Raw genomic sequence first — 20,497 nt, 5'->3', positions numbered from 1 at the left:
GATGTGCACTGGTCTCCATGCCGTGAGAGGGAGATGCACTGTTCTCCACGCCGTGCGACGGAGGTGCAAAGCCTCCACGCCGTGAGACGTATGTGCACTGGTCTCCACGCCGTAAGATGGAGGTGCACTGGTCTCCATGCCGTGAGAGGGAGATGCACTGTTCTCCACGCCGTGCGACGGAGGTGCAAAGCCTCCACGACGAGAGACGTATGTGCACTGGTCTCCACGCCGTAAGATGGAGGTGCACTGGTCTCCATGCCTTGAGACGGAGGTGCACTGGTCTCCACGCCGTGAGACGTATGTGCACTGGTCTCCACGCCGTAAGATGGAGGTGCACTGGTCTCCACTCCGTGAGACGAAGGTGCACTGGTCTCCACGCTATTAGTCGGAGGTGCACTGGTCTCCACGCCGTGAGGCAGAGGTGCACTGGCCTCCATGCCGTGAGACAGAGGTGCACTGGCCTCAATGCCGTGAGACAGAGGTGTACTGGTCTCCATGCCGTGAGAGGGAAGTGCACTGGTCTCCATGCCGTTGATGCAAAGGTGCATTGACCTCCACGCCGTGAGACAGAGGTGCACTGGCCTCCACGCCGTGAGACGGAGGTGTACTGGTCTCCACGCCGTGAGGCAAAGGTGCACTTACCTCCACGCCGTGAGACAGAGGTGCAGTGGCCTCCACGCCATAAGACGGAAGTGCACTGGTCTCCACTCCGTGATGCAAGGGTGCACTGGCCTCCACGCCGTGAAACGGAGGTGTACTGGTTTCCACGCCGTTAGAGGGAGGTGCACTGGCCTCCACGCCGTGAGACGGAGGTGCACTGGTCTCCACGCCTTAAGACGGAGGCGCACTGGCCCCCGCGCCGTGAGACGGAGGCGCACTGGCCTCCGCGCCGTGAGACGGAGGCGCACTGGCCTCCACGCCGTAAGACGGAGGTACACTGGTCTCCACGCCGTGAGGCAAAGGTGCACTTACCTCCACGCCGTGAGACAGAGGTGCAGTGGCCTCCACGCCATAAGACGGAAGTGCACTGGTCTCCACTCCGTGATGCAAGGGTGCACTGGCCTCCACGCCGTGAGACGGAGGTGTACTGGTTTCCACGCCGTTAGAGGGAGGTGCACTGGCCTCCACGCCATGAGACGGAGGCGCACTGGCCCCCGCGCCGTGAGACGGAGGCGCACTGGCCTCCGCACCGTGAGACGGAGGCGCACTGGCCTCCACGCCGTAAGACGGAGGTACACTGGTCCCCACGCCGTGAGAGGGAGGTGCACTGGCCTCCACGCCGTGAGACAGAGGTGCACTGGTCTCCACGCCATGAGACGGAGATAAACTGTTCTCCACGCCGTGCGACGGAGGTGCACTGGTCTCCATGCCATGAGGCAGAGGTTCATTGACCTCCACGCCATGAGACGGAGGTGCACTGACCTCCACGCCGTGAGACAGAGGTGTACTGGCCTCCACACCGTGAGACGGAGGTGTACTGGTTTCCACGCCGTAAGACGGAAGCGCACTGGCCTCCACGCCGTGAGACGGAGGCGCACTGGCCTCCACGCCGTAAGACGGAGGTGCACTGGTCTCCACGCCGTGAGACAGAGGTGCACTGGTCTCCACGCTCTGAGACGGAAGTGCACTGGCCTCCACGCCGTGAGACGGAGGTGCACTGGCCTCCATGCCGTGAGACGGAGGTGCAGTGGCCTCCACGCCGTAAGACGGAAGCGCACTGGCCTCCACTCCGTGAGACGGAGGCGCACTGGCCTCCACGCCGTAAGACGGAGGTGCACTGTTCTCCACGCCGTGAGACAGAGGTCCATTGGTCTCCACGCTCTGAGACGGAGGTGCACTGGCCTCCACGCCGTGAGACGGAGGTGCACTGGTCTCCACGCCGTGAGAGGGAGGGGCACTAACCTCCACGCTCTGAGACGGAGGTGCTCTGGCCTCCACGCCGTGCGGTCGGAGATGCACTGTTCTCCACGCCGTGCGTTGGAGGTGCAAAGCCTCCACGCCGTGAAATGATGGTGCACGTTTCTCCATGCCATGAGGCAGAGGTTCACTGACCTCCACTCCATGAGACGGAGGTGCACTGGCCTCCATGCCGTGAGAGAAAGGTGCACTGGTCTCCACGCCGTGAGAGGCAGGTGCGCTAGTCTCCACGCCGTGAGAGGAAGGTGCACTGGTCTCCACGCTGCGAGAGGGAAGTGCACTGGTCATCACGCGTGAGAGGGAGGTGCACTGGTCTCCATACGAGAGACGGAAGTGCACTGGTCTCCACGCCATGAGGCAGATGTGCACTGGTCTCCATGCCGTGAGAGGGAGATGCACTGTTCTCCACGCCGTGCGACGGAGGTGCAAAGCCTCCACGCCGTGAGACGTATGTGCACTGGTCTCCACGCCGTAAGATGGAGGTGCACTGGTCTCCATGCCGTGAGAGGGAGATGCACTGTTCTCCACGCCGTGCGACGGAGGTGCAAAGCCTCCACGACGAGAGACGTATGTGCACTGGTCTCCACGCCGTAAGATGGAGGTGCACTGGTCTCCATGCCTTGAGACGGAGGTGCACTGGTCTCCACGCCGTGAGACGTATGTGCACTGGTCTCCACGCCGTAAGATGGAGGTGCACTGGTCTCCACTCCGTGAGACGAAGGTGCACTGGTCTCCACGCTATTAGTCGGAGGTGCACTGGTCTCCACGCCGTGAGGCAGAGGTGCACTGGCCTCCATGCCGTGAGACAGAGGTGCACTGGCCTCAATGCCGTGAGACAGAGGTGTACTGGTCTCCATGCCGTGAGAGGGAAGTGCACTGGTCTCCATGCCGTTGATGCAAAGGTGCATTGACCTCCACGCCGTGAGACAGAGGTGCACTGGCCTCCACGCCGTGAGACGGAGGTGTACTGGTCTCCACGCCGTGAGGCAAAGGTGCACTTACCTCCACGCCGTGAGACAGAGGTGCAGTGGCCTCCACGCCATAAGACGGAAGTGCACTGGTCTCCACTCCGTGATGCAAGGGTGCACTGGCCTCCACGCCGTGAGACGGAGGTGTACTGGTTTCCACGCCGTTAGAGGGAGGTGCACTGGCCTCCACGCCGTGAGACGGAGGTGCACTGGTCTCCACGCCTTAAGACGGAGGCGCACTGGCCCCCGCGCCGTGAGACGGAGGCGCACTGGCCTCCGCGCCGTGAGACGGAGGCGCACTGGCCTCCACGCCGTAAGACGGAGGTACACTGGTCTCCACGCCGTGAGGCAAAGGTGCACTTACCTCCACGCCGTGAGACAGAGGTGCAGTGGCCTCCACGCCATAAGACGGAAGTGCACTGGTCTCCACTCCGTGATGCAAGGGTGCACTGGCCTCCACGCCGTGAGACGGAGGTGTACTGGTTTCCACGCCGTTAGAGGGAGGTGCACTGGCCTCCACGCCATGAGACGGAGGCGCACTGGCCCCCGCGCCGTGAGACGGAGGCGCACTGGCCTCCGCACCGTGAGACGGAGGCGCACTGGCCTCCACGCCGTAAGACGGAGGTACACTGGTCCCCACGCCGTGAGAGGGAGGTGCACTGGCCTCCACGCCGTGAGACAGAGGTGCACTGGTCTCCACGCCATGAGACGGAGATAAACTGTTCTCCACGCCGTGCGACGGAGGTGCACTGGTCTCCATGCCATGAGGCAGAGGTTCATTGACCTCCACGCCATGAGACGGAGGTGCACTGGCCTCCACTCCGTGAGACGGAGGTGCACTGGTCTCCACGTCGTGAGATGGGGATGCACTGACCTCCACGCCGTGACACAGAGGTGCACTGGTCTCCACGCCGTGAGACAGAGATAAACTGTTCTCCACGCCGTGCGACGGAGGTGCAAAGCCTCCACGCCGTGAGAGGGAGGTGCACTGGCTTCCACGTCGTTAGAGGAAGGTGCACTGGGCTCCACGCCGTGAGACGGAGGTGCACTGGCCTTCACGCGTGAGAGGGAGGTGCACTGGTCTCCATACGAGAGACGGAGGTGCACTGGTCTCCACGCCGTAAGATGGAGGTGCACTGGTCTCCACGCCATGAGACGAAGGTGCACTGGTCTCCACGCCGTGAGTCGGAGGTGCACTGGTCTTCACGCCGTGAGGCAGAGGTTCACTGGCCTCCACGCCTTGAGGCAGAGGTGCACTAATCTCCACGCCGTGAGACGGAAGTGCGCTTGTCTCCACGCTGTGAGGCAGAGGTGCACTGACCTCCACGCCGTGAGACAGAGGTGCACTGGTCTCCACGCCGTGAGAGGGAGGTGCACTGACCTCCACGCTTTGAAACGGAGGTGCACTGGCCTCCACGCCGTAAGACGGAAGAGCACTGGCCTCCTCGCCGTGAGATGAAGGTGCACTAGTCTCCATGCCATGAGGCAGAGGTTCACTGACCTCCACGTCATGAGACAGAGGTGCACTGGCCTCCACGTCGTGAGAGGAAGGTGCACTGGTCTCCACGCCGTGAGAGGGGTGCGCTAGTCTTCACGCCGTGAGAGGAAGGTGCACTGGCCTCCACGCCGCGAGATGGAGGTGCACTGGTCTCCACGCCGTGAGACAGAGGTGCACTGACCTCCACGCCGTAAGGCAGAGATGCACTGACCTCCACTCCGTGAGACGAGGGTGCACTGGTCTCCACGCCATGAGAGGTAAGTGCACTGATCTCCACGCCGTGAGACTGAGGTGTATTGGTCTCCACGCCGTGAGAGGGAAGTGCACTGATCTCCACGCCGTGAGACGGAGGTGCACTGGTCTCCACGCCGTGAGACGTATGTGCACTGGTCTCCACGCCGTAAGATGGAGGTGCACTGGTCTCCACTCCGTGAGACGAAGGTGCACTGGTCTCCACGCTATTAGTCGGAGGTGCACTGGTCTCCACGCCGTGAGGCAGAGGTGCACTGGCCTCCATGCCGTGAGACAGAGGTGCACTGGCCTCAATGCCGTGAGACAGAGGTGTACTGGTCTCCATGCCGTGAGAGGGAAGTGCACTGGTCTCCATGCCGTTGATGCAAAGGTGCATTGACCTCCACGCCGTGAGACAGAGGTGCACTGGCCTCCACGCCGTGAGACGGAGGTGTACTGGTCTCCACGCCGTGAGGCAAAGGTGCACTTACCTCCACGCCGTGAGACAGAGGTGCAGTGGCCTCCACGCCATAAGACGGAAGTGCACTGGTCTCCACTCCGTGATGCAAGGGTGCACTGGCCTCCACGCCGTGAAACGGAGGTGTACTGGTTTCCACGCCGTTAGAGGGAGGTGCACTGGCCTCCACGCCGTGAGACGGAGGTGCACTGGTCTCCACGCCTTAAGACGGAGGCGCACTGGCCCCCGCGCCGTGAGACGGAGGCGCACTGGCCTCCGCGCCGTGAGACGGAGGCGCACTGGCCTCCACGCCGTAAGACGGAGGTACACTGGTCTCCACGCCGTGAGGCAAAGGTGCACTTACCTCCACGCCGTGAGACAGAGGTGCAGTGGCCTCCACGCCATAAGACGGAAGTGCACTGGTCTCCACTCCGTGATGCAAGGGTGCACTGGCCTCCACGCCGTGAGACGGAGGTGTACTGGTTTCCACGCCGTTAGAGGGAGGTGCACTGGCCTCCACGCCATGAGACGGAGGCGCACTGGCCCCCGCGCCGTGAGACGGAGGCGCACTGGCCTCCGCACCGTGAGACGGAGGCGCACTGGCCTCCACGCCGTAAGACGGAGGTACACTGGTCCCCACGCCGTGAGAGGGAGGTGCACTGGCCTCCACGCCGTGAGACAGAGGTGCACTGGTCTCCACGCCATGAGACGGAGATAAACTGTTCTCCACGCCGTGCGACGGAGGTGCACTGGTCTCCATGCCATGAGGCAGAGGTTCATTGACCTCCACGCCATGAGACGGAGGTGCACTGGCCTCCACTCCGTGAGACGGAGGTGCACTGGTCTCCACGTCGTGAGATGGGGATGCACTGACCTCCACGCCGTGACACAGAGGTGCACTGGTCTCCACGCCGTGAGACAGAGATAAACTGTTCTCCACGCCGTGCGACGGAGGTGCAAAGCCTCCACGCCGTGAGAGGGAGGTGCACTGGCTTCCACGTCGTTAGAGGAAGGTGCACTGGGCTCCACGCCGTGAGACGGAGGTGCACTGGCCTTCACGCGTGAGAGGGAGGTGCACTGGTCTCCATACGAGAGACGGAGGTGCACTGGTCTCCACGCCGTAAGATGGAGGTGCACTGGTCTCCACGCCATGAGACGAAGGTGCACTGGTCTCCACGCCGTGAGTCGGAGGTGCACTGGTCTTCACGCCGTGAGGCAGAGGTTCACTGGCCTCCACGCCTTGAGGCAGAGGTGCACTAATCTCCACGCCGTGAGACGGAAGTGCGCTTGTCTCCACGCTGTGAGGCAGAGGTGCACTGACCTCCACGCCGTGAGACAGAGGTGCACTGGTCTCCACGCCGTGAGAGGGAGGTGCACTGACCTCCACGCTTTGAAACGGAGGTGCACTGGCCTCCACGCCGTAAGACGGAAGAGCACTGGCCTCCTCGCCGTGAGATGAAGGTGCACTAGTCTCCATGCCATGAGGCAGAGGTTCACTGACCTCCACGTCATGAGACAGAGGTGCACTGGCCTCCACGTCGTGAGAGGAAGGTGCACTGGTCTCCACGCCGTGAGAGGGGTGCGCTAGTCTTCACGCCGTGAGAGGAAGGTGCACTGGCCTCCACGCCGCGAGATGGAGGTGCACTGGTCTCCACGCCGTGAGACAGAGGTGCACTGACCTCCACGCCGTAAGGCAGAGATGCACTGACCTCCACTCCGTGAGACGAGGGTGCACTGGTCTCCACGCCATGAGAGGTAAGTGCACTGATCTCCACGCCGTGAGACTGAGGTGTATTGGTCTCCACGCCGTGAGAGGGAAGTGCACTGATCTCCACGCCGTGAGACGGAGGTGTACTGATCTCCACGCCGTGATAGGGAGGTGCACTGGTCTCCACGCCGTTGATGAAGAGGTGCACTGACCTCCACGCCGTGAGTCGGAGGTGCAGTGGTCTCCACGCCGTGAGGCAGAGGTGCACTGGTCTCCACTCCGTGAGACGGATGTGCACTGGCCTCCACGCCGTGAGACAGAGGTGTACTGGTCTCCATGCCGTGAGAGGGAGGTGCACTGGTCTCCACGCCGTTGATGGAGAGGTGCACTGACCTCCACGCCGTGAGGCAGAGGTGCACTAACCTCCACGCCGTGAGACGGAGGTGCACTGGCCTCCACGCCGTGAGTCGGAGGTGCAATGGTCTCCACCCCGTGAAACGGAGATGCACTGACCTCCATGCAGTGAGACGGAAGTGCGCTGGTCTCCACGCCGTGAGGCAGAGGTGCACTGACCTCCACGCCGTGAGACGGAGGTGTACTGGTCTCCACGCCGTTCGAGGGAGATGCACTGGCCTCCATGCCGTGAGACGAAGGTGCACTGGCCTCCACGCCGTAAGACGGAGGCGCACTGGCCTCCACGCCTTGAGACGGAGGCGCACTGGCCTCCACGCCTTGAGACGGAGGCGCACTGGCCTCCACGCCGTAAGACGGAGGTGCATTGGTCTCCACGCCGTGAGACAGAGGTGCACTGGTCTCCACGCCTTGAGACGGAGGTGCACTGGCCTTCACTCCGTGAGAGGGAGGTGCAAAGCCTCCACACCATGAGAGGGAGGTGCACTGACCTCCACGCCGTAAGACAGAGGTGCACTGGTCTCCACGCCGTGAGAGGGAGGTGCACTCACCTCCACGCTCTGAGACGGAGATGCACTGGCCTCCACGCCGTGAGACGAAGGTGCACTGGTCTTCACGCTCTGAGACGGAGGTGCACTGGCCTCCACACCGTGAGACGGAGGTGCACTGGTCTCCACGTCATGAGAGGGAGGTGCACTGACCTCCACGCTCTGAGACGGAGGTGCACTGGCCTCCACGCCGTGAGACGGAGGTGCACTGGCCTCCACGCCGTGAGACGGAGGTGCACTGGCCTCCACGCCGTGAGACGGAGGTGCACTGGTCTCCACGCAGTGAGACGGAGGTGCACTGGCCTCCACGCCGTGAGACGGAGGTGCACTGGCCTCCACGCCGTGAGACGGAGGTGCACTGGTCTCCACGCCGTGAGACGGAGGTGCACTGGTCTCCACGCCGTGAGACGGAGGTGCACTGGTCTCCACGCCGTGATACGGAGGTGCACTGGTCTCCAAGCCGTGAGAGGGAGGTGCACTGACCTCCACGCTCTGAGACGGAGGTGCACTGGCCTCCACGCCGTGAGACGGAGGTCCACTGGTCTCCAAGCCGTGGAGCAGAGATGCGCTGACCTCCACGCCGTGAGACATGCATTGGCCTCCACGCCGTGAGACGGAGATGCACTGGTCTCCACGCCGTGAGACGGTGGTGCACTGGCCTCCATGCCGTGAGAGAGAGGTGCACTGGCCTCCATGCCGCGAGACGGAGGTGCACTGACCTCCCCGCCGTGAGACGGAGGTGCACTGGTCTCCACGCCATGAGAGGGAGGTGCACTGACCTCCACGCTCTGAGACGGAGGTGCACTGGCCTCCACGCCATGAGACGGAGGTGCACTGGCCTTCACGCCGTGAGACGGAGGGGGCACTGGTCTCCACGCCGTGAGACGGAGGTGTACTAGCCTCCACACCGCGAGACAGAGGTGCTCTGACCTCCACATCGTGAGATTGAGGTGCACTGGTCTCCACACCGTGAGACGGAGGTGCACTGACTTCCATGCCGTGAGACGGAGGTGCACTGGTCTCCACGCCGTGAGACGGAGGTGTACTAGCCTCCACACCGTGAGACAGAGGTGCTCTGACCTCCACATCGTGAGATAGAGGTGCACTGGTCTCCACACCGTGAGACTGAGGTGCACTGACTTCCATGCCGTAAGACGGAGGTGCACTGACTCCCACGCTGTAAAACTGAGGTGCACTGGCCTCAACGCCTGGACACTGAGTCCACTGGCCTCCACGTCTCGAAACGGAGTGCAGCAACCTCCACCTCTGAAGACGGAGTGAACTGGCGTCTCCGTCTGGAGACGAATTGCACTGGCCTCCACGTCTGCAAACGCAGTCCTCTGGCCTCCACATGAGAAGGGGTCCACTGGCTCTCCACGTCTGGAGACGGGGTCCACTGGTCTCCACGCCTGGAGACGCGGTCCTCTGGCCTCCACATGAGAAGACGGGGTCCACTGCCCTCCACGCCTGGAGACGGGGTCCACTACCCTCCACGCCTGGAGACGGGGTCCTTTGCCCTCCACGCCTGGAGACGGGGTCCACTGGCCTCCACGCCTGAAGACGGGGCCCAATGCCATCCACGTCTGGAGGCGGGGTCCACTGGCCTCCACGCCTGGAGACGGGGTCCACTGGCCTCCACGCCTGGAGACGCAGTCCTCTAGCTTCCACACGAGGAGACAGGGTCCACTAGCCTCCACGTCTGGAGACGGGGTCCACTGCCCTCCACGCCTGGAGACGGGGTCCACTGCCCTCCACGCCTGGAGACGGGGTCCACTGCCCTCCACGCCTGGAGACGGGGTCCACTGGCCTCCATGCCTGGAGACGGGGTCCACTGGCCTCCACGCTTGGGGATACGGTCCATTGGCCTCCACGTCTGGAGGCGGGGTCCACTGGCCTCCACGTCTGGAGACAGGGGTCCACTGGCCTCCACATGAGGAGACGGGGTTCACTGGCCTCCTCGCCTGGGGATGCGGTCCTCTGGCCTCCACATGAGGAGACGGGGTCCACTGTCCTCCACGTCTGGAGACGGGGTCCACTGGCCTCCACGTCTGGAGACAGGGGGTGTCCGCTGGCCTCCACGTCTGGAGACGCGGTCCACTGGCCTTCACGTTCGGAGACGCGGTCCACTGCCCTCCACGCCTGGAGACGGGGTCCACTGGCCTCCACGTCTAGAGACGGAGTCTACTGGTAACATCTTTATGAAGCACATATTCTATGAATAACCACTGCCAAGTTACTTAGATTTACCCTACCCATCCATCAAGGACATTTTGTATGATGTATCACCTTCAAGTTAGTTAAGTTTACCCGAACTGTCTGCATGCACATTTTCGTTTACAAGTTACTAGCTTATCGGTAAAGTTGGCGCTAGTGGCGGTTTTTTTTTGACAACTCTGTGGCACGTTATTTTAAAGTCCAGCTTTCTGGCCGTCACCACACCCCAGAGCAGTTTTTTGCAATCGACCAGAAGCATGGAGTCGTGTTTTTAAAACGACAAGATCGTGCGATGGGCGAGACTCAAAATGGTTAGGGCTGCCCAAAAACCTTTCTGGTATCTGGCAACACTGCCAGGGTCTGCAGACGACGCGCTCAGCTGATTTGGAGTAAACAAAACAAGGGCCCTCAAACGTATAGGTGTCCCTATGGGAATTTTGTTCTGGCTATCAGCATACCATATGATCGCTGGGATCCACAGGCCATCAAAAATAAAACTTTACGCCAGACCATTTTAATAGGGTTTTGCTGTGACCCACGGGTCATCAAACTTAAAGCTTCGCTTTGGGACTTTTCTTCACGCATAAGAGAACGACGCCATATGAAACTTGTATACTTGTTTACATAAATAAATGTTCCTTGCCAACGTACTTTTATAGAAGCCAGTTACTTTTTGTATGATAAATTCTTTACCTCAAGCTTCAAACTGTTATCAGTGAGTGTTTGTGAGAAACTAAGAGGGACTTATGTGGCTTTACGAATATAAGAATTTTGTCTAATGAATAATTTAATTAATCACAAAAGTGCCAAGTTAAACTAGCGAGTTATGAAAATCTTCGTGGATGTTATAAAGTGAAATCATTGACTCCGTCTTGCCGGACTGCCACTGCTCTCATATGTTTATCAAATTGTATTTTCCAGTGATCAATAAATCACCATCACCCACCAGCACTTTCAAACCTTTATAATCTTCAAGGTTCTAACATGATGGCTTTATCTAACGCCATGTTATCGTAGGAAAGAAACATTGCCTTTCCTTAACCTTAGGAAATACGTGAAGAAACATTGCCTTTTCTTAACTTTAGGAAAAACGTGAAGAAACATTGCCTTTTCTTAACCTTAGGAAAAACGTGAAGAAACATTGCCTTTTCTTAAATTTAGGAAAAACGTGAAGAAACATTGCCTTTTCTTAACCTTAAGAAAAACGTGAAGTAACATTGCCTTTTCTTAACTTTAGGAAAAACGTGAAGAAACATTGCCTTTTCTTAACTTTAGTTAGGAAAAACGTGAAGAAACATTGCCTTTTCTTAACTTTAGTTAGGAAAAACGTGAAGAAACATTGCCTTTTCTTAACTTTAGTTAGGAAAAACGTGAAGAAACATTGCCTTTTCTTAACTTTAGGAAATACGTGAAGAAACATTGCCTTTTCTTAACCTTAGGAAAAACGTGGGTAATGTTTCCTTTGTCTTTTACAAAGAACACTTACGTGTAAGATCCTCTACTCTTTGTCATGTAGTAAGATTAGGTGACTGTGGAGGTACGGGAGATGAGACAGTGACAATATAAAAGGCGTGGAGACGATGCAATTCAATACATTCACTGTGAAGGAATCGTTGCGATGAAGCATTCACTGCTAGAAAATGTTGCTAGTGCCCTCTTCTGTCCAAGCCTTTCAGTGTCGTGTGAACAAGTCTTACAACGAGAAGCCATTGTTAAGAGGCTTGAGTCAAAATAATTGTGAAGAAAAGCCAACCCGAAGGCAGCGGTCTGGACACAAGAGGCAGCCAGTCCAGTAACACGCCGAAGCCACGTGTGTTTTTAGAAGTTCTCTTATCACCCATAATTTCGTTGTTCCAGCATGCTCGCATATCGTTACGTACAGTATATATGTAGTACCAGTGCTCCACAGAGCATTTCAAACAAGAAGCCAAAGAAACACAGCTATTTTTATTGTTTGTAAAACGTACTCTGAGCCTGCGCAAGAGGTAGAACTTACTCTGAGCATGCGCAAGAGGTAAAAACTTACTCTGAGCATGCGCAAGAGGTAGAACTTACTCTGAGCATGCGCAAGAGGTAAAACTTACTCTGAGCATGCGCAAGAGGTAAAAACTTACTCTGAGCATGCGCAAGAGGTAGAACTTACTCTGAGCATGCACTAAAAGGAAATTTTGGCCAAGCTTGCACTAGAAGTGAAGCTCACTTTGAGCATGCGCGAAAGTGAAATTTTGGCCGAGCCTGCGCACAAGAGGATTCGTTCCTGGTGTACTTCACCAGTTACACTATGTTACATTATCTATTATTTTTTCTTTTTTCTTTTGATGTCTTGCAGGAGTCTTATGATTAATATTTTTTTTTTTCCGTTTTACATTTTGAATGTAATCCATCCTCATTTGCGTTAACTCGCCGAAAGGTTTTGGCTATAGCACATCCCCAGAGTAAGGTTCAGCCCTTGCGCATGCTCAGCTCACGTTTTACCTCTTGCGCATGCTCAGAGTAAGTTTTACCTCTTGCGCATGCTCAGAGTAAGTTTTACCTCTTGCGCATGCTCGGCCTGAAGTGGCGCATGCGCACATTTCTAGTGACTTTGATTTGTTTAGCATTAGTGGCGCGAAATAGCTCAGTGAGTGTGAAAGTGACTCCTTCAGTGTTCATGATTTATCTCGGTCAATATCCTTGAAGATCGGTGTGGGGAATATCTCTTCTCATAATAGTGCAGTGCAATATATGAACTTCATGTGCCAGTGAATCAATCATAAAATTCGTTATGAAAAAATCATAAAGAAACATTTATATGGAGGCAAACACACGGTGCTTGATGAACTTGAAGTCTATGATGTGTTTATCTTTTTTTTCTAAATGGCTGATATGTGCAAATGTCACACACCTTTTTCTTGTGTGTACACTTGTTCTGAGTGGTTTAAGGTTGATGCCACTACGTAAACCACTGCGTTCTCATGGGTTTGTGAGGTATGTATACCTCATTGCGAGGTTGAACTCTGAAAAGGCTTTGAGATTCTGTTAAACATGAGATCAGTGAGAGTAAATTTGGCAAAAGATTATATCATACTTACCTAGTGATGGAAGGACGGTAAAAAGAAAGAAAATTTTCCCCTTTCCAGACTGAACCGAGGAAAGGGACAGAAGGAAAACTTGGATTGATCGAGCAGCCATAGTCATCTCCAGCTCTTCAATACGAACTTGCCCATCGCTTCCTAACGCTTCCACTGGGGCTGTATAATCACCTCGTTCAAGGTAAGTCATATTTCCACTTTGTGTTTTCTCTATGGTGTCTAGGGTAGGAGTGCGCCCTGCTGGTGGAGCTTAGGGGGTAAACTAAGGGGAAGGAACCCTTGAATCGAGACTACAGGGTCATCAAAATTAAAGCTTCTGTCAGGGATTTTTTTTTTTTTCTCTTTTTTCTGGCTAGAGCCATACCATTTTAATCGGGTTGGGCGGAGCCCCGGGGTCGTCAGACATTTGCTCTGGCTTACGGCACACCATTTCAATCGGGTTTTGCGAGGTCCATGAGCCCTCAGGCTTAAAGTATAACTATGGGATTTCTGTTCTGGCTAACGACATACAATTCTAATGGGGTTTGGCGGAGCCAGGGTCGTCAAACTTAAAGTGTCACTCTGGGACTTTTCTTCTGCATAAGGGGGACTTCGCCATCTGGAATCGTACGTGTTCCCATGAATGAATGTTCTTTATCACTATACTTCTATGGAAGTCTTTTGTTGTTTGTTTTTTTTTGTGTTTTATAATCCTCTTACTCCCAAGCTTCAAGCTGTTATCTGTAACTATTCGCAAGAAACGAAGTGGGACTCTTTGGTTTTGTGTATATAATGATTTGTTTAATGATTGATTTGTCAGATATAAAAGATAAAGGTGCCGAGTTGAACGAAAGAGTTATTAAACATTTGTGGATGATATAAAGTTTAATCTTTGACTCCGTCTTGCTCAGTTGCCATAGGACTCGTATGAGTAGTTATGGTAAAGCTCCACTTTGGGATTTTCCTTTTTTTCGCTGGCGCTAGACGATTCTGTTAGGTTTGGGTGTGGCCAAAGGGGCTTCATGGTAAAGCTTCAGTTTGGGGCTTATCTTCTGGTTGGCTTCCACGTCTGGAGATGGAGCGCACTGGCCTCCACGTCTGGAGACGGGGTGCACTGGCCTCCACATTTGGAGACAGAGTGCACTGGTCTCCACGTCTGGAGACTGATGCATTAGCTTCCACGTCTGGGGTGTACTGGTCTTTGTAGGTGGAGACGGGGTCAACTGGTCTATATGTCTGGAGACTGGGTTCACTGGCATCCATGTCCGGAGACGGAGTCTACTACCTTCCAGGTCTGGAGGCGGGGTCCAATGGCATCATGTCTGGAGACGGGGTCCGCTGGCTTCCATGTATTGAGACGGAGTCCGCTGGATCCCAAGTCTTGACATAGAGCACTGGTGTCCATGTCTTGAGACTGAGTCCACTGGCCTCCATGCCTTGAGATGGAGTCCACTGGTCTCCATGCCTTGAGACGGAGTCCACTGGTCTCCATGCCTTGAGACGGAGTCCACTGGTCTCCATGCCTTGAGACGGAATCCACTGGTCTCCATGCCTTGAGACGGAGTCCACTGGTCTCCATGCCTTGAGACGGAGTCCACTGGTCTCCATGCCTTGAGACGGAGTCCACTGGTCTCCATGCCTTGAGACGGAGTCCACTGGTCTCCATGCCTTGAGACGGAGTCCACTGGTCTCCATGCCTTGAGACGGAGTCCACTGGTCTCCATGCCTTGAGACGGAGTCCACTGGTCTCCATGCCTTGAGACGGAGTCCACTGGTCTCCATGCCTTGAGACGGAGTCCACTGGTCTCCATGCCTTGAGACGGAGTCCACTGGTCTCCATGCCTTGAGACGGAGTCCACTGGTCTCCATGCCTTGAGACGGAGTCCACGAGTCTCCATGCCTTGAGACGGAGTCCACTGGTCTCCATGCCTTGAGACGGAGTCCACTGGTCTCCATGCCTTGAGACGGAGTCCACTGGTCTCCATGCCTTGAGACGGAGTCCACTGGTCTCCATGCCTTGAGACGGAGTCCACTGGTCTCCATGCCTTGAGACGGAGTCCACTGGTCTCCATGCCTTGAGACGGAGTCCACTGGTCTCCATGCCTTGAGACGGAGTCCACTGGTCTCCATGCCTTGAGACGGAGTCCACTGGTCTCCATGCCTTGAGACGGAGTCCACTGGTCTCCATGCCTTGAGACGGAGTCCACTGGTCTCCATGCCTTGAGACGGAGTCCACTGGTCTCCATGCCTTGAGACGGAGCCCACTGGTCTCCATGTCTTGAGACGGAGTTCACTGGTGATGGGTGATTTAAATGCGAAGGTGAGTAATGAGGCAGTTGCGAGTATAAGTGGTGTGCATGGGGTATTCAGTGTTGTGATTGGAAAGGGTGAAGAGCTTGTGAATTTGTGTGCTGAAAGTCTGGTGATTGAGAATAACTAGTTTAAAAAGAGAGATATACATAAGTATGTATACACATGTGGGTTGGAGAGATGGTCAAAGGGCATTATTAGATTGTGTTAATTGATAGGTAGAGACTTTTGGATGTTAATGTGCTGAGAGGGGCAGCTTGCGGGATGCCTTATTATCTGGTGAAAGCGAAGGTGAAGATTTGTTGAGGTTTTCCAAAAAAGAAGAGAAAATGTTGGGGAGAAGTGAATGGTGAGAGTAAGTGCGCTTAGAAAGGAGACTTGTGGGAGGAAGTACCAGGAGAGATTGAGTGTAGAATGGCAAAAGGTGAGAACAAATGACGTAAAGGGATTGGGGGGAGGAATAGGGTGTATTTAGGGAAGCAGTGATAGCATATACAAGAGATGCATTTGGCAAAAGAAAGGTCGGAGGTGGGCAGATTAAAAAGGGCAGTAAGTGGTGGGATGAAGAAGTAAAGTTATTAGTGAAAGAGGAAAGAGAGGCTTTTGGACGATACTTACAAGGAAGGAGTGTAAATGATTGGGAGATGTATAAAAGAAAGCGGCAGGAAGTCAAGAGGAAAGTGCAAGGGTGTTCCGTTTGTCGTATGTAAACCTCTTGGGCTCGAGGCCTGTCCGGTCCTTGGCTCGGGAGCACGACCCGTGGGTAGGATGGACCAGGCTGTCATACTGAAGGGTTCGTACCTTCGTCGTAGTGAAGGGTCGTTTCTGTTGGGAGGAGGAAGCCAACGGCAGCAGAGGCTGTGAGGAAGCCAGCAAACAGCTCCAACACCTCCATGGACGGCATCACAATGCAGATGCTGTGGCGAAGCCAACGGCGGCGGAGGAGGGGCATTACAATGCAGGGAACGCTGTGTGGAAGTTTCCCTCATTACGAGCGCGACATGGCATCTACCAGGCGTTCACGTCACTCTCTGCATAGTAAAACCCTCCGCTTATGTAACTTCCACGGTAGAGCGAGTCGCGTTCATATATATATATATATATATATATATATATATATATATATATATATATTACAACACCACTGCTTGTCGTGATGTTTGGGGTGAGCTGAACATTAATACCTGCCTTTCGATTATACCTTCCCTGCCTGTTTGTTGTTTCCCGGGTTGACGAGGTAGCGCCAAGAGCAGATGACGGAGAGGTCTCATGCGCTCACTGCCATTTCCCAGCGGTTATGTCTTATACACTGAAATCACAGCCTGGACTTTCAGCAGCCTAGACCACTGGCAGCTATACGTGTCCTCGTTCAGCCCATATTGATAAGTAACTACAAGTTACTTTGCCAGAAGCATTTAGAGTGGATACTGAGAACGCCCCAGTATTTGCAAGGGTGAGTTCGTAAGCTTGGAAATGTCTCGTATCTCGTCGCTCACGCCCCGAGACTTTCAAAGCCTGAAAGCGATGGTTCGACCTCTTCTTAAGCACGTAGCTACGGGCCCCACTTTGGCTATGAGGGCCGAGCGTGCTCGAGTGTCTTATCGTCCGTGTTCGAGGGGAGGGTGTCTGTTTATCATAGCGTCCCTCGGCGTGTGGTCAGGTGTGTCCCTCCCCTCCCATACCTCCCACTGACCTCTAATGTGTCAATGAATTAGGCGGTGGATGTTGCTTATTGTGTGGCGCCCCTGAGCGTGTCCGGGTGGTCCCTCCCTATAGGGGTGGCTTTGGGAACACCTGATGTCGTGATGTGGGGTTGCGATGGGACAGCATCAGACACACGACTCTTTAGATGGCTGTTGATACCGAGCCTAAGAAACAGAAGAAGGTTGGATTCTGTTGTTCCTTCTAACATCATTGTTATCAAAAGGTTTAGGAAGGGAGAGGTAAATTGGGACGCTTTTTTCCTTTGGGTCATCAAACTATGTGGTATACAGGGGGCGACGTGTTGTCATGGGACTGAGCTAGGACATATGAAGCACCCGAGGGGCAATTAGGGAAATGTTTGTGGGTCCTGGTTGTGGATTAGGTTGGGAGGTGGTGGTGCTGCGGTTTCGGTGCAACACACACGACAACTCCACCCTGTATGCGAGATGATGAGGTCTTCTCTCTCTTCATCATCCTGGCGCTACCTTGCTTGAGCGGGAAACGAAGTAGGGAACGGAAATAGAGTGGAAGGAACACAGCTTGTGGGATAACATCACTATTTCTTTAAATTCAGTCTTACGATCTCGTAATGTGAGTGATCCACTATACTTGGAGATGCATACATAGGCTTGTAGTACTGATCAATGATCATTACTATTATGGTAAGGATTATTGATCATAGTGATGGATATACAAGTTCGGTCATAATATTGTCTCGAACGACAAAATGAGCAAGTTAGTATTGTTGATCAGGACGGCTTATTATAATCAAGATGGGGATTATTCATGAGGACGACTGAAACACAGAAATTATTGATCTGAACGAGTAATATATTGATCAGAACGATTGATACATATAGATTAGTATTCAAGATCAAGGTGAGTAATACAGGGATCACCGATCAAGAACGGCTAATATACAGATTGGGATAAGAGATCGAGACGAGTAATATAGATAGGTTATGAGGCCATTGATCAGAGTGGCCGATCCAGATGATCATCTGCGACTCTCTCTCTCTCTCTCTCTCTCTCTCTCTCTCTCTCTCTCTCTCTCGCCGGACGGCGCGGGTAGTTAACATTCTGATCACTGCCCTTCATCAAGCTGGTGTCACTGATGGCGTTCATCAAGATGGACACTGAGACTTCTGGATTCCTAACCCACCTCACTTATATGATAAGCAATGACTGCGAGGGAGAGAGAGGGAGGGTGTGTGGGTTTGAAAGTGTGCGATAATAGAATCTAATCTTTTTTTTTTTCCCCAATTTACGACGGCAATAAAACGAGGTAAATGTATTAATCTAAACGCTGGTTGTAATTAAACTCTGATAGACTTCACCCTCAGGGGATTAAACGACACTTGGCCCATTAGAGAATGAAGTGGGATAAATTTGTGGGGCTATAGTGCCTGTCTGATGAATGGACTGGTGTACTCCAAGATTAGTGTGGAATATCATTATATATATATATATATATATATATATATATATATATATATATATATATATATATATATATATATATATATATAATCATTCTATTCGCGATTTCCCGCGTTAGCGAGGTAGCGTTAAGAACAGAGGACTGAGCCTTTGAGGGAATATCCTCACTTGACCCCCTTCTCTGTTCCTTCTTTTTGAAAATCAGATAAGAGAGGGGAGGATTTCCAGCCCCCCGCTCCCTTTTAGTCGCCTTCAACGACTAGCAGGGAATACGTGGGAAGTATTCTTTCAATCAGACTTTTGTGTATATGTCGAGAGATTGGTTTACAGTGCCACTCTCCCTTGACTATACCGACTGGGTCCAACACTGGGCTAACCACTGGGTAAAATGTTCAGTTCAAGAACCTCTCATCACTAGCAATCGGTCCACTGCAGCGAAGAATTCCCTGAGGTAATTACCACCCGTCTTTTTTTTTCCACTCTGGTTGAGGACATTACGAGTCAATTGGTCCTCGTTGGCAATGTCAAAGTCAAAAAGCCCTTTGTCAAAATCTCAGCCAGAATCCCAATGGACTGGTTGAATTCTCCAGCGTCTCTTTGGCCAAGTAGAAGACACGACCTCGCCCCTGTACTGACGAAGGTGTCCACGAAGAACACAACACCCATGGATGGGATCAACATCATCCACCTCTTTGAGTACGTGACTCGTCTTCGTCGAAGACACAAGAGGTGGAAGTATATAACCAAGAGTTCATCTGCACCGCTCGCTCGAGGGAGGAAAGAGATTGTGTATGACACACAAGAGCGACGCAAGACTTGAGTAAATGATGCACTATGTCCCCCCCTTATTTTCTCTCCTGTTCCCTGTGGGGGCCTGACAACCTCCGCTCTTCCACCAGCCTCGGTGGTATGCGTTTGCCAAAAGCAAACCGCCACATGCAGAGCCTGAACTGTTTTTGAGTCGAGGTTATATAACCTCTACATTGTTTAAGTCCGGTGTATAATTGCTTGTACTTAATGGATGTATGAGCAGTGCACACCACGGGTCCTCGACCTGGGGGTTGATGATGTGGTTAGCTACAGTCATAAGGAACCCAGGAGATGAACGAACATAATTCACGTCTTGAAAATACGTATCGAAACAGGTATTACTCCTCCTCCTCCTCCTTCTCCTCCTTCAACAAGACTAGCTTGCCTGTACCGCAGGAGGAGAAGGGTAACCTGTGGAAAAGCATCTGTTCCAAAACTAACCCTCATACAAAGCACTGTTCCATAGGGGTGATTCGAGGTGTGTTTAGCCCTAAGATTAATTCTAAGAGGTTGCGGTGTCGTCTGAGTTAACCCACGTCAGTAATGTCTCTTTTTACAATTGACGCGAACAAGCGTTTTCTTGTGAGACGAGTGATCATACTTCGTCTCTCTCTCTCTCCTCTGGTGAGTCACGGACGTCGGATGTCCTCTCATCAACCTCAGAGAAAACGTGTCGCCTCAGGGGTTAACTACTCTGGAGAGGTTGCGCGTTTCTACCACCCCGCTGCCCCGTTGGAATCCCGCGAGACCACTAGGCCCTGTGGACGGCGCTAAGCTGCGCCGGAGCTCCGCAGGACACCCACGGCAAGCCAGATGGTTATCGGCATTATCTTCCCGAAGGGAAAGAAGAGAAAGAGGAGGAGGAGAAGCAGGAGGAGCCGTGTGCTGGCCCCGAGGTCAGAGGAGGGTATCTTAACCAGAATCATACTGCCTGGTTCACGACGTAGGGATTGTAAACACTGCCCCGTAATGAAGTGTCTTTTGATGGCGTTTATTTGTGGTGATCGTCTACTGATTAGAAAAAAAAAGAGGAGTTTGTTTTGGTAATGATTAATTATTTTTTGTCATCCCGGAAAGAGAGGAGGTATGGCTAACCCCACCAGCTAATGGGTTGGGTGATGTATTACTCAAACATCTTGGATTAATTGCTTGATGTAAAACTAATTGAAAAAGATATATGTTTTATCTTTCGTGCTGACATATGTATATATTTCTATATGTCCAAGGGAAA

General features: G+C 54.0%; 1 protein-coding gene across 2 annotated transcripts in view; it reads left to right on the top strand.

Annotated features, from left to right (window-relative positions):
- LOC139763541 (deoxyribonuclease TATDN1) overlaps positions 1-20,497 on the top strand; it is a 505,618-nt gene that overhangs the window by 13,024 nt on the left and 472,097 nt on the right. For both annotated transcript variants that reach the window (XM_071689740.1, XM_071689735.1), the window contains exon 2: positions 13,072-13,204. The gene's annotated coding sequence lies outside the window, so the exon portion shown is untranslated. The remainder of the gene's footprint in view (positions 1-13,071; positions 13,205-20,497) is intronic.

This window comes from Panulirus ornatus, chromosome 47 (genome assembly GCF_036320965.1).
Source record: "Panulirus ornatus isolate Po-2019 chromosome 47, ASM3632096v1, whole genome shotgun sequence".
In the NCBI taxonomy this organism is placed as follows: domain Eukaryota; kingdom Metazoa; phylum Arthropoda; class Malacostraca; order Decapoda; family Palinuridae; genus Panulirus; species Panulirus ornatus.
This window is presented reverse-complemented; position numbering and strand designations above follow the sequence as displayed.